The following is a 14,456-nucleotide window of genomic DNA, read 5'->3' as shown; positions in this document are numbered from 1 at the left end:
TGTCAAAGCCTAAAAAGATGAGATGTTTCTGGATCTCTGCCTTTCTAGCAAGGTTCCTTTCTTTTCTCTGTCACTCTGCCAAGCCCAGTGCATCTCCTTTCCTTCTACTTTCCTTGAAACACATTCCTAGAGGGGTTATTGTAAAATCCGTTAGGACTGAACAACAGTAGTAGAATGTTTATCACAGAGCTTTTTATTACCTGTACCATTGCTTTAAATGACTATTTCACCAGTAATCATATTAAACTATGGACTGTTAGAAATATCTTCATATCTCCTATACATATTTCTTATGCATGGGTGCATTGGCACATTGTGTCATGTTTATATTAGCATATTAATAAAGTCTTAGTAGTGTAGATCGAGTAGTAATAGTTTAGTGTCATTCCTATGAATATCACACATTTTAGCTCTTGATTGTTGTATAGTATGATGTTCTTGGACAAATTAGTTGTTGTACAGAACTTCAGTGGGCTTAAGGAAGCCAGCATAATGCATACATTTGCCTCAGTTGTGGTAGAAAGAATTGATGGCTCCTATTGCATAGAAGTCTATTGAGTAGAATTGAATAGAATTTGTTTTATTTACTGTTAACTTCTTATTTACATACAGATTTCCTTTGTTTTTCATGAATCAGCTCTGACTAATCCCCTAGCTATATTTTATTACATTATAATGCTCTCAAAAATGATCAGGTCCTAGTAGAAATTAAAATGAAGAAAAAAAAAAAAAAAAGGAAGCAAATTTTCTATGTCTCTTCTTTTTTTTTTTTTTTTAAATTTCTCTCCCCTTCCCCCCCCCCCAGTTGTCTGTTCTCTGTGTCAATTCGCTGTGCGTTTTTCTCCATCTGCCTCTGTTGTTGTCAGCGGCATGGGAATCTGTGTTTCTTCTTGTTGCGTCATCTTGTTGTGTCAGCTCTCCATGTATACAGTGACGTTCCTGGGCAGGCTGTACTTTCTTTCGCGCTGGGCAGCTCTCCTTACGGGGCGCACTCCTTGCACATGGGGCTCTACTGTGTGGGGGACACCCCTGCGTGACACGGCACTCCTTGCCCACATCAGCACTGCGCATGGGCCAGCTCCACACGGGTCAAGGAGGCCCGGGGTTTGAACCACGGACCTCCCATGTGGTAGACGGACACCCTAACCACTGGGCTAAGTTCGCTTCCCTATCTCTCTTCTTTAGAGCTCTCAGATTCTGAAATCAAATGTTTCCAGTGCTCTAGCAAAATGGTAATTTGGAGGCTAAATTAGTATAAATTATTTCTACTATTAGGTTCTATTTATTATTCTGAATAGTAAAGGGCTCTTAAAGGAATTACTACTGTTTTAAACGTGCTAATGAATCCAAAGTAAATTATTACTGATAGTTATCACTTAGGAAAAAAAGTCTAATGTCTCAGATGTAACATATCCCTTGAATCTGATTAAATGTTGTAGAATTAATGGGGAAAAAAGTCACATTCACAATACCATTACTAGTAGCAATCCACTAACTTTTCTTTTGACTATCAAATATATACATGTGGTAAATATTAATGGGCATAAAATATCAAAGCACATATTTCTTGCCTTCATATTACTTACTATGCTTTTTGCAGATAAACTAATTTGATGCAGTGGAAGTGATTCTTATGTGGTGGATTGGATAAAAATGCTGCATGGTCTTTATAGTTAAGACTTTTGTTCTCAAAAGAGAGACCTTGAAAGAAACTTGGTATGAGCAATTGTCTCAACATTGAATATGTCCAGTGCTTCCTTTTCTTATTCACCTTTTCTCTTGCAGATTGTTTCGATTTTCATAGATAGTGTCATTTTACTCTTATAAAGACTTTTCTTGAGATAAATTCTTCAGCCACTTTTGTACTACTTTCTTTAAAGAATAAGTACATTTTTAATAATTTCAGGCCTCATGGTTCCATATCTATATAAACATAGATATTAAATTGTGATCAGTATTTGAATCGTATCCATCCATCCATCCCTCCAACAAGCATTTACTGAGTGTTACTATGTGATAGGCAGTGTGCTAACACCAGGAGGAATGCCATGTGGAAATGGGCAGCTAGGGCTTCTGCTTTTACCCAGCTTGCAGTCTGGGATGAAGGCTATTGAGTCAACAAGCAATTACATAAAATGTCATAAGTGGGAGTGAATGTGACTGAAGTAGTTGAGCACCTGCCTCCCATGCGGGAGTTCCTAGATTTGATTCCTCGTACCTCCTGAAGAAAACAAATCAAAACAACAAGCAAAGCAAATGAAAAATCCAGCTCAGGGAAGCTGATGTGGCACAGTGGTTGAGTGCTGGCTTCCCACTTAGGAGGTCTGGGTTCACTCCCCAGCCCCTGGTACCTTAAAAAAAAAATGTAGTAAGCATTATGATGGTAACTCAAAATCTATGCAGTATAAACCTTATAATTCACAGTGAAATGCGATTTTACATATTTCACATTACACTGTATAAGTAATAAAGCAAGTCTAACTCTTGATTTACTGTGCAACTTAATGGATGGATGTTATTAACAAGTATTACTTGTGTTAATGGTAATTATTGAGTGCTACTTGCATATTGGTGGTAAACTCACATCTACTCTTATTTTAACAGTTTTCATATTTGTTTATATTACAGATATCTCTTAGACTTGGCTGCAGATTTATAGATCTTCTGCCCTGTGTACAGTCACAGGTAAGTTAAATTTGAAGTCTTTATGTTAGAATGTTTTGATTTTGAATAAGATCAAATACTTTAAAAATTATTTTATTTGTAGTTTATCATACTTTATAATTAAATGTAGCATGTATGTGTACATTGTTTTATTAGGAAAGTTCTTTCTGAATATGTTACAAAAGACATTTGCAGGTAAAATTGCCTATTAGTGGTTACTATAAATGTTTGGGAAGTGCATGCAGGCAACAAAAGGTTTCACATAATTTTAAATATATATATGTTACATTAGTTGAATTACAATTTTTATACCCTGGCAAAATGTTTAAATTTATTTATTTTTTTAGTTTTTTTTTTAATTTGAGAAGTTGTGAGTTAACAAAACATGTTAAAATATGTAAAATACTTGAGTGACTAGTTTTTGTCTATCAAGTTAGAGTAAAAGGATTTCAAAAAGTTGCTTTAGGGAAGCGGACTTGGCCCAGTGCTTAGGGCGTCCGTCTACCACATGGGAGGTCCGTGGTTCAAACCCCGGGCCTCCTTGACCCGTGTGGAGCTGGCCCATGCTCAGTGCTGATGCACGCAAGGAGTGCCGCGGCACGCAGGGGTGTCCCCGGCGTAGAGGAGCCCCTCGCGCAAGGAGTGCACCCGTAAGGAGAGCCGCCCAGCACGAAAGAAAGTACAGCCTGCCCAGGAATGGCGCCGCCCACACTTCCCGTGCGGCTGATGACAACAGAAGCGGACAAAGAAACAAGACGCAGCAAAAAAACACAGAGAACAGACAACCGGGGGAGGGGAGGGGAATTAAATAAATAAATAAATCTAAAAAAAAAAACAACTGATGATAGCACATAATATTGTACTATTAACTAAAGTCCATGGTTTAATTAGGGTTCACTGTGCAGTACAGTTCCATGGATTTTTAAAATTTTATTTTCTTACCATGTATACAACTAACTTTTCCCCTTTTAGTCTTATTCAGATACATGTTTCAGTGCTGTTAATTGCAGTTGCAGTGTTGTGCTACCATCAGCACTATCCATTACTAAACATTTCCATCATTCCAAATAGGAACCCTGTATATTTTAAACCTTAACTTCCCATTGAGCTATGTTTTTTAATCTATAGAGCTAGGCCACTATTTCTATTCCACCCTCACTTTGTAAGCATTTTTAAAGTTAGCCAATAAAATTTACTTGGAATTGATAATCAAAACAGGAGCAGGAATTAGGTAAGTCTGTTTGACAACACAGACTTGAAATATAATTTTCCCTTCACTATGGAAAGCTGAACTCGGATTTATATATGCTTTGGGTTTATTTATAAGTTTATTTTCTCTGTGCTGGAAAATTTGGGTGCAAGTATAGGGTGGGTGTGGTTGAAGAGTTGTTCACTCATCAAGGTAGAATCCAACTCTTTAATATTAACATATAGCAAGAAAAATTCTATATAGTATAATTAAGTATAATATACTTATAATTCTAATACAGCTTCTTATTATATACTAAATGCTAAATATCATACCGAGTTTATCAAGGTATAAAAGAAATTATATACATATTGGATTGTGACATGCTGTGCTTTAGTATTATATACTAAATGCTAAAATTCCTATTAAGCTTATCAAGGCATAAAAGAAATTATATCCATATTGGATATGACATGATTGAAGGTACATTTTGATTTTTTAATATCCTCTTTGCTCATGGATGTGAGAAGTTTCGTGATTAGATATCTGATTTTAACTGAGAGATACATAAATTCCCATGAAGACACAAAGTTGGGCAGCTTGATTTCAGCTACAGATCTAAGGTTTTGAGCGTTTCCCAATAAAAGTCAGTATTAAAGTATTAGTCTAAAGTTTATAATGTTTTAATATATATTTTCTTAAATATATGTTCTGCTTTTGGCAATAATCTGAATTGTTCTGGTGTGTACTAGGTGCTATGGGAAATATAAAGAATAATTGGGGATATCTTCATATTTTTGAAAATTATTGGAGAAAGAAGGTATGCTCCTGGGAAGGTCCATACCTAATGAGCTAGATGTGTTGCCTTACTGAGCTTGAGGCAATCACAGAGGGTAGGTTGTCTTCATTTAGTACCATGGTATTGTTATTTCTATATGGCCAGATAAGACATATTAGTAATTGATGTTAGTAAGCATAGTGTATTGCGGAAGAATGTAACAGAACTATGGGAGAATTTGATTTTTCTGATTAATCCACATTCTGGAAAACCAGAATATAGCCAGACAGTAAACTTTAAAATGTTTCACTAAAGTTCACAAAGATGTTTCTTGGAGGTAAGAGAGTTGAGTTTCAGTTTAAAGATAGTTGACTGTGAGAGCAACTTTTTAAAACATTTTAATTGAAAAGTTTGTCTCCTGCAGATCACCTGCTTTTAATTGAATTATGGAACAATGACAAAGATATTTGTGCTTTCTTCTAATCTGGTGGGAAAAATGACTATAATCCCAGAAAAGGAAAGTTTTGATTCAATTACCCTGTAAGATAAGGCAACAATGAATCTTGTCAGAAGTGTTCAATAAATGTGAACTAAGGATATGAAAGCAATTGAAAAGAAGCCCACTATTTTATTAAAATTTTTTTCATTGTGTAGATCAACATGTCATTTAGTGTTTTCTTTTTTTAGTGTTTTAATAAGAAAACATTTTTAACATTATGGCTGCCTTTAAATAAATGCACATAATACTGTTCTGCCTTAATGTACCCCTAAGTATATAAATCTGTTTTCTTTAAAATGACAATACTGGGAAGTGGATTTTGCCCAATGGATAGGTCATCTGCCTACTACATGGGAGGCCCTGGGCAAACCCAGGGCCTCCTGATCCGTGTGATGAGCTGGCCCACGCATAGTGCTGATGCGCGCAAGGAGTGCTGTGCCACACAGGGGTGTCCCCTGCATAGGGTTGCCCCACACGCAAGGAGTGCGCCCCATAAGGAGAGCTTCCCAGTGCAAAAAAAAAGTGCAGCCTGCCCAGGAGTGGGGCCACACACAGAGAGCTGACACAGCAAGAGGATGCAACAAAACAAGACACAGATTCTGGGTGCTGCTGACAAGAATACAAGCGAACACAGAAGAACCACAGCGAATGGACACAGAGAGTGGAGGGGGGCGGGGCAGGGAAGGGCAGAGAAATTTCAATAAATAAATCTTTAATAAAAAAATGACATTACTATATTACTATAGATTAATAATTATGATGAGACTCTAAACAGGTAGAAGGAAGGAGATGAATATACAAATCAAGACATTTTTTATTATTCAAATGTACAGTACACTTATAGGCCAATCAATGTGGTTTCAGTACAGAAACATGAATGTAAAAACATGTGTTATCAACACAGTTCCGGTTTCAATCATAGTACAAAAGGAATACAAAATTCTTGGAACTGAAAAAATCATTTATAATAGCATGTATATCAAATGGCTTATCATATGCCAGGTAGGACTCTGAGTACTTACATATTAATTTCACATAATCCTCAGAAGAAAACAATGAGGTAGCTGCTATTATGATTCCATTTTAAAAATGGGTAACAAGGCACTGAGAGGTGAAATATGCACATTATTTAATTAGCTTGAGGCCTAATTGAGATTCAAACCTTCCTGGTTCTAGAGTCCTTATGCCTAATCACTAAGTTACCCTGCATTTGTAGTATTTTTGCTATGAAAGTTTGTGCTATTCAGAAAAACAAACAAAACAAACACATGCAAAAAGAAGTAATTTTAAAACAAAGTAAAGTTTTAAACTGACTTCCTGAGTATAGGTAAAGATGTGAAGAAGCTTAGCATTGTGTGCCATTCCCTTCTCTGTATTGAAAGTCTGTGGGTCCTCGCCACTGCTAGTAAGACTGAAAGCCCATAAAGTAGGTACATCTTGTATTATATTAGAAACTGTCATCTTCCATTGATCACATAAATGAGATTAAGCTGTTCCTTGGCTTCAAATGGGCTCACAGATAATACACTTAAAGGAATTTGTGTTTGGGTTTTCTGTTAACACAGGTTATTTTGTTTTGAAGGATGGAAAGGGGGACTAGCCCACCTTCTTTTTTCATGTCCCTATCTTTAAAAATGGCTTGCCCTGCACGCAAGGAGTACATCCCATAAGGAGAGCCACCAGCGCGAAAGAAAGTGCAGCCTGCCCAGGAATGGCGCTGCACCCTCAGAGAGCTGACACAGCAAGATGACACAACAAAAAGAGACACAGATTCCCATGTCACTGACAATAGCAGAAGCGGACAAAAGCACACGCAGCGATTAAACACGGAGAACAGACAACTGGGAGGGGGGGGAGAAATAAATAAAAATAAATCTTAAAAAAAAAAAGAAATTCTACATCTATGTAGAAAAGATTACATTTTTCTGAGTGACTGGAGAATTCTTTTCAATTACTTAACAAAAAAACTTAATCTGTATTATATGATATAATCTATATTAAAGTAGAATTTCTATTTCATGTTTATTATATTTCAGATAATCATGATCTTCAATACCAGACGAAGCATTTACATTTTATAAAATTATAAAGTTCTAGTTTAATATTGTGAAGTATGTTTTTAGTGTTTCAAAACATTCTGGCTAAAGGTTTGTTAATTTTATTCTTTTCAAAGAACCAACTTTTGGTTTTGTTTATTCTCTCTGTTGTTTTTTGTTTGAAATGTTTCATTTATCTCCACAGCAGTCTTTATTTCCTTCCAGCTTCTTTTTACTTAACCTTCTACTTTTGGTTTAGCTTGCTCTTATTATAGTTCTTCCAGTTTTGAGGTTAGGTCTCTGATTTGAAGTCTTTTCCCGACTCCTCCAGATGGTGTTCTCATCTGTTTGCTCATTGTTTGTACTCATTGTCTGCTTGGGTTTTTTTGCTCATTCATTTTTGCTCATCTGCTTGTTTTCTCTTTAGGAGGCATCAGGAACTGAACCCGGGACTTACATGTGGGAGGTGAATGCTCAACTGCTTGAGCCACATCTGTTCTCTGCCCAATTGTTTTTGCTTGTTGTTTGCTCATTGTTTGCTTGTTGTTTGTTTGTCTTCATTAGGAGGCACTGGGAACTGAACCTGGGACCTCCCATGTGGGAGGTGGGTGCTCAACTGCTTGAGCTATATCCACTCCCTTCTTTTTTAATGTAAGCATTTAGTACTATAAGTTTCCCTCTTGGCACTGCCTTTGCTACATCCCTAAGTTGTACTATGTAGTATTTTCATTTTCATTTGCCTCAAGATATTTTCTAATATCCTGATTTCCTCTTTAACCCATTGGTCGTTTAAAAGTATGTTATTGGGGAGGTACATCCACTCCCCATTCATGTTTTATACTTTCTTTTTGATCTTATGAATGGATGTTCAATCAATCATTGAAAGTGGTGTATTAAAATCTCCTACTGTTAATGTAGAAACTTTGCTTTTTCCCTTCAGGTCTGTTGGTATTTGCTTCATATATTTTAGGGCTTTGCTGTTTGGTGTGTATATATTTCTAATTCTTACGTCTTTCTGTTGAATTGTCTCCTTGATATATAATCACAACCTTTGTCTCTCATAACTGTTTTGGACTTAGAAAGTCTATTTTATTCAATATTAGTATAGCTATTTCACCTCTCTTTGTTTACTGCTTTCATAGTATGCTTTTTCCATTCTTTTACCATCAGCCTACTTATATCATTGAATTTAAAGTGAATGGATGCAGACAGCATATAGTTGGATCCTGCTTTTTCATCCTTTCTGCCAATCTCTGACTTTTGACAAGAGTTTAATCCATTTACATTTAAAAAAAAAGATTTATTTCGTTTATTAGTCCCCCTTCCCCCACCTCCATTGTTTTTGTGCTCACTCTCTGCTTTCTGTGTCTTTTTGCCATATGCTCATCTTCTCTTTAGGAGGCACCGGGAACCAAACCTGGGAATTCCCACAGGATAGGGAGGCACTCAATCGCCTGAGCCACCTCTGCTCCCTGCTTTGTTGTCTCTCTTGTTGTGTTTCCTCTTTGTGTTTCTCCGTTGCATTATCTTGTTGCGTCGTCTTGCCACGCCAGCCTGTCACACCAGTTCATTGTCTTGCTTATCTTTACCAGGAGGCACTTAGAATCAAACCAGGGACCTCCTTTGTGGTAGGCAGGAGCTCAGTCACTTGAGCCACATCCATTTCCCTAATCCATTTACATTTAAAGTTACCAGCACTTCAATAGCATGCACATATCCTTTTCCTATACCGTCCTATACCATCCTATACCACTCTGTCCTCCCACCTTTTTTTTCTGTACTTGTTACCACTTATATCTTTTTATATTGTATGTCCAAAATTATAGATTCATCATAACTTTTTGTGTATTTGCATTTTAGCACCTGTAGGAAGAAGTAGAGTTACATATCAAATAATATTGGCATTCATGATTATCATAATGGCTACCTTTACCACAGGTCTTTATTTCTTTGTGCCATGTTGAACCATATTGTCTAATATCCTTTTCTATCAGTTTGAAGAATTCCCCTTAACATTGCTTATAGGGCAGGGCTAGTGGTGATGAACTCCTTCACCTTTTGTTTGTCTGAGAATGCCTTAATCTCACCCTTATTTTTGAAAGAAAGTCTCGCCAGATCCAAAAATTTTGACTGGCAGTTGTTTTCTTGCAGCACTTTAAGAATTTCAACCCACTACCTTTTTGCCTTCATGGTTTTTGGTGAGAAATTGGTACTCAGTCTAATTGGGATTCCCTTGTAGCTTTCAGAACTCTCTTCTTGTTCTTTGCATTCAATAGTGTGATCAGTATATGATAGGATATGTTTTTCTTCTTGTTTATACTATTTGGTGTTCTCTGAGTTTCTTGGATGTGCATATTTATGTCTTTGCTAGTTTGGTAAGTTCTCTGTCATTATTTATTTGAACCTTCCTTCTGCCCCTTTCTTCTCTTTCTGTGACTCCTATAATGTGTATATTAGTGTACTTGTTGGTATCCTATAGCCATCTTAAGTTATTTTCATTATTAATAATTTTCATTTCTGTTCCTCAGCCTGACTCATTTCAAGTGTCTTTTATTCAAGTTCACTGATTTCTTTTTTCTGCCAGCTCCAGTCTGCTCTTGAAACCCAACTGGGTATTTTTCATTTTAGTTATTGTAGTCTTTAACTTCAGTACTGTTTGGTTCCTTTTTTAGATTTTTTATCTTATTTCAAAAGCTCTCATTGCACACTCATCGTTTTCCTGATAGCCTTTAGTTCTTTAGAACTCTTTCATCTCTCTGAACATTTTAAAGATTTTTTTTTATGGTTTTGTTAGGTATATCCACATTCTCATCTTCTTTGTTGATGTTTTGTGATTTTTAATCTCCTGTTTGGGTGGGCCATCAATTCTTGTTTCTTTTTTGGTCTTGTACTCTTGTTGCACATTTTAATATTTTTAATTGTTAGCTGGGTTTATTCCCTGGGATATCTATTTCTTGATTTTGTAATCAGCACATGTAATCTGCCCAAGGAGAATGCATTGTGTAAGATTTTCCCTGTTTTTCTGGGCCTCTGCCTTGTCCTGGATTTTTGATCATTAGTTGTTTTGTAATTCTCCTATTTACAGGAGTTTGGTTGCCCGGTTTCCCAGGAGACAGACATCTCAGACAGGCCTTTGTCCCTGACCCTCTTCCTCTATGGTTTTTAATACTATTTTTTTTGTCTCAAGTTGCTTTTGCCTGGAGGGCAAATTCTGGGAGGAGGGGCATGCTGGAGAGGACTTTCCTAAGTCAGTCTTTCCCAGCCAGAAAGAGACCAGGGGCATAAAAAGGAAACAGACCAACTCCAGCATGCCCTGGAGAGATCAGGAAAGGCTAAAACTATTCTGATGGCTCCCCAAAGCTGAGCTTTCCTGGCCTGCCTAGCAAATGCAGCTCTTCAACCCTACTGACCTTCACCACTCTGAAGAAGTGCAGCATCTTTTATGTCTGCACTGCTACTGCCTCTGTCCTTGGTGGGTGAAAACTATGGCTGCCCTCTGAGCTGGTCCCCAGTGATCTGAAGTCACTGATCAAAAGCTGTGATAAATATCCACCCGTTCCCACCCCTGGTCTTGAGAAGAGGGTTTTTACCTTGCTTTCTGAAAGGAATGAGCTACCAGGGACTGGACCCAGAATAGCTGCTGCAAGAATGGGGGAGGTGGGCACTATAACCACTGCAGGGAGAGAGCAATTTATTATTTTATTTATTTATTTTTCAGCCATAATTTATCAGCCTCTTCTTCCTGCTTTGCCCTGGATGCTGTACAGTTTTTTCCTGGCCTCTGGAATGTTTAAGTAGTTGTTTCAGCCAGTTCCTGCCTGTTTAATAGTTGTATTGGTGGAAGAAGTAAGTCGTGGAGCTCTCTATCCTGCCGTCTTCCCACTAATGAGGCCCATTTATTTATTTTTTTAGAATTTTTTAAAATTAAAAAATATATTTCTATATCAGTGTTACAAGTTAACATAAGATAATAAGTACAATAACCATAAATCAGCTTTAGTCAGAGTTACACTCTCCCTTATTTTTGTTCATTCCTCAAACTTGAAGAATTTGGGATGATGTCCACTTTGACTGCTTCAGGCTGAAAAAGGATATAGATATTACAGACCAGAGGAATGGAATTGTTTTGTTTGCAGTTGAAGATAATCCTTCTTTGGGGGATGAGACTGGTCCATCATCATTTTATTAGTTGTCCAGGGTAGGTCTGAAACACTGGAGAATAGGAGTTGGCTGCATATCTGTTCTAGTTTTTAGGGTTCAACTGGCATAGGAATAACCTGAAGGCTTTAAGTCTATGAGAAACATACTTTACAGATAAATTGAAAATTACAAGTTCAAATTTTTAAAAAGTAGAAGAATCATGATTAGGTGATTTATAACTATGAGTATAACTATGTCATATGGTGGAATTAGCTTTTTATGTGTTCCCAGATAAAACCCCCTCCTGCCACCCAGGGTGGGGGTTTGTATTAAGTTCATGAGGCTATGTGGCTTTCCCATAGTGTCTGGTCATCCCTAGGGCCATCAGGAGCACTTTTATTTGAGGCTTTGTTTACTGTGGTAGTTTGTGAAGTCTGGCTGAGATCTGCATAAGTGTAATCTCCAGAATGACCTTCTGACTCAACTTTTGAAATCTCTTAGCCATAAAAACTCATTTTATTTAACATTTCTCACTTTTGATCAAGGTCTTTTTCCGAATGCATCACTGATTAATGCTTTTTTAAAAAAAATTTTGCATTAAAAATTTTTTTTATTGCTACTAACCATGATCTATAGTTTACGTTATGGTTTACACTTTGCACCGTACAATTTTATAGGTTTTGATGAAATGTATAACGACCTGTATCTGTCATTGCAGTGTCATGCAGGACAATGCCAATGTTCCCAAAGTACTCCATGTTACAGCTATTCTTTCTTCCCTCTTCCTTTCCTCTGAACCTCTGGTGACCATCGCCTTTGTATCAGTGTTACAAGTTCTTCCATTACTAGAATAATAATGTTTATTTTAGTCCATAGTTGCATTACCCCCTTGTGTTTGTTCATTCCTCAGTCTTGAGGATTTGGGGATAGTGGTGCCCACTCTGCTTCTGATTGAAAGGGGGCTTAGATCCGATGGGACAGATGGGTGGAACTGTCTTGCTTGTAATTGTAGATACTCTCTGTTTTTTGGGATGGGTGTTGTCCATTCTTCATTCTTTTTTTTAGTTATCCTGAGTAAGTCTGATGAATTGGCGGGTAGGTGTTGGCTATAACTCTGTTGAGATCCACGGCTCAACTGGCATATGAACAGCCAGAAGATTTATGTCTCTGGGACACACATTTAATGGGTATAATGCTAATTAAGGTTCAAATTAAAGGATCATAAGAACCATGTGTAGGAAAATTACGAATGAGTCCAACTCCAGTATATTTGGGGAATAGGTTATCATATATTCCAAGGTAAGGCCCATTGATAGGGTGCCAAATTCCTGAGAATGTCTGTTCTACCTATAGTGACTTGATGTCTCTAAAACTCTCAGGAACCTCCTGCTTGAGGTACTGAGATCCTCCTAAGTTGTGCATAAATGTAACCTCTACAATGACCTCTAGACTCCCTTTGAAATCTCTTAGCCATGAAAACTCATTTGTATTTTATTTTTTTCCCCTTTTTGTCAAAGTCTTTTTTCCAAATGCATCACTAGTTGGTGCTTAGTAATAATCCCATCAGTGCCAGGGAGACTCATCCCTGGACGTTATGCCCTTTGTCATAGAGGAAGATAGTGAGTTTATTTGCAGAGTTTGACTTAGAGCTCACGCTAGAATAACAGGAGGTTTTCAAGAGGTAACTCTTAGACATTAATTATAATTAGGCTTAGTTTCATTATTATTGCAATAAGGTTCATAAAAGCAAACATTAAGATTGAGAGCTTATCTTATTACCCTGTTGTCTTTCATTAGGCAGAGCTTTTATATTCCAGGGCTCTTGGCCATCTTGTTTGAGAAAGTAGTAGGACTTCCTGTGTCAGTTTGAGATTATTTATGAATCCCGAAAAGAGAAAGATTGTGTTTGTAAAGTAATCTCTTCTGTGTATGATACCCTTTGATTATATTAGATTCTGTTGAGGGGCCCTTGATTAAGTTACCTGTGAGATTATGGCTTTATTTTCACCATATCAGTAAGGCATGACTCAGGTTGAGTCTTCATCCCCTTGGTGGGCTTATATAAATAGATACTCAAGAAGACACCAGAGGAGAAAACTTTGTCAATGTGACAGAAAGGCTCAACGGGGTAAGGTCCCAGGGAGACATGAGCCATTCACCTGATAGTTGGCAGTTAATGTAGAAAGCCTGGAAAGACACAAGCCCTATGCCAAGAGAGAGAGGAGGCTCTGAGAGACAAGTCCTATGCGAGCCAACTACATCCGAGACTGGGAAGAAGCTGAGCCCACAGAACCTTGAGGAAGAGGAAGCCCAGGAAGGAGACACCAGGCAGAGATCAGCAACCATCTTACTTCAACATGTGGCAGATGACTTTGACAAGAAAGCAATTTTAAGTTGGACTCGTTACAGCATTGTAACTGTAAGCTTTTCCCCAAATAAATACCCTTTATAAACGCCAAATGATTTCTGGTACTTTGCATCAGCACCCCTTTGCCTGACTAATACAAAATTAATATTCAGTTTTAAGTGCACAAAGATAGGTACATGTACACACAGACAGACACACACACATACAATGAATCTGGTATTATTTCAGAAATCCAGGATACTGGGGTTACTCTGGGCAGGTCATTGCACATCAGAAGTGGATCCCATCTTTTGGAATTAATAATACAACAGACCCACTACCACCTAGTCAAGGCTATTATTAGTGATACTGAAAATCATGGAATTTTTGAGAAAGTTTCCACTTGTGAAAAACAAATTTGGAGATTGTGACCTGCTTCATTTCCTGTAATTAATTAGTAGGAAAGATGGAATCCAGAATCTAGTTTTCTTGTTACCCAAGTAGTTGTTTTGTTGGCAACCTTTTTTGTAGTACTTGATGTATATATGATAATATATCTTTTTAATTTTATTTATTTCTTTCCCCTTCCCCCCCAGTGTCCCCATTGTCTGCTCTCTGTGTCCATTTCCTGCGTGTTCTTCTTTGTCCGCTTCTGTTGTTGTCAGCAGCACGGGAATCTGTGTTTCTTTTTGTTGCATCTTCTTGTGTGTCAGCTCTCCGTGTGTGCAGCGCCATTCCTGGGCAGGCTGAACTTTCTTTAGTGCTGGGTGGCTCTCCTTACGGGGTGCACTCCTTGCACGTGG

At 37.5% G+C, this 14,456-nt stretch overlaps 1 protein-coding gene across 5 annotated transcripts in view; it reads left to right on the top strand.

Annotated features, from left to right (window-relative positions):
- The window catches only part of NCOA2 (nuclear receptor coactivator 2), a 314,552-nt gene that overhangs the window by 118,895 nt on the left and 181,201 nt on the right, over positions 1-14,456 (top strand). For all 5 annotated transcript variants that reach the window (XM_058275637.2, XM_058275633.2, XM_071207850.1 and 2 more), the window contains exon 2: positions 2,629-2,685. The gene's annotated coding sequence lies outside the window, so the exon portion shown is untranslated. The remainder of the gene's footprint in view (positions 1-2,628; positions 2,686-14,456) is intronic.

The sequence above is a fragment of the Dasypus novemcinctus genome, chromosome 14 (assembly GCF_030445035.2).
Source record: "Dasypus novemcinctus isolate mDasNov1 chromosome 14, mDasNov1.1.hap2, whole genome shotgun sequence".
Taxonomy (NCBI): Eukaryota; Metazoa; Chordata; class Mammalia; order Cingulata; family Dasypodidae; genus Dasypus; species Dasypus novemcinctus.
The sequence above is the reverse complement of the archived record's forward strand: the minus strand, read 5'-3'. Positions and strand labels throughout refer to the sequence as shown.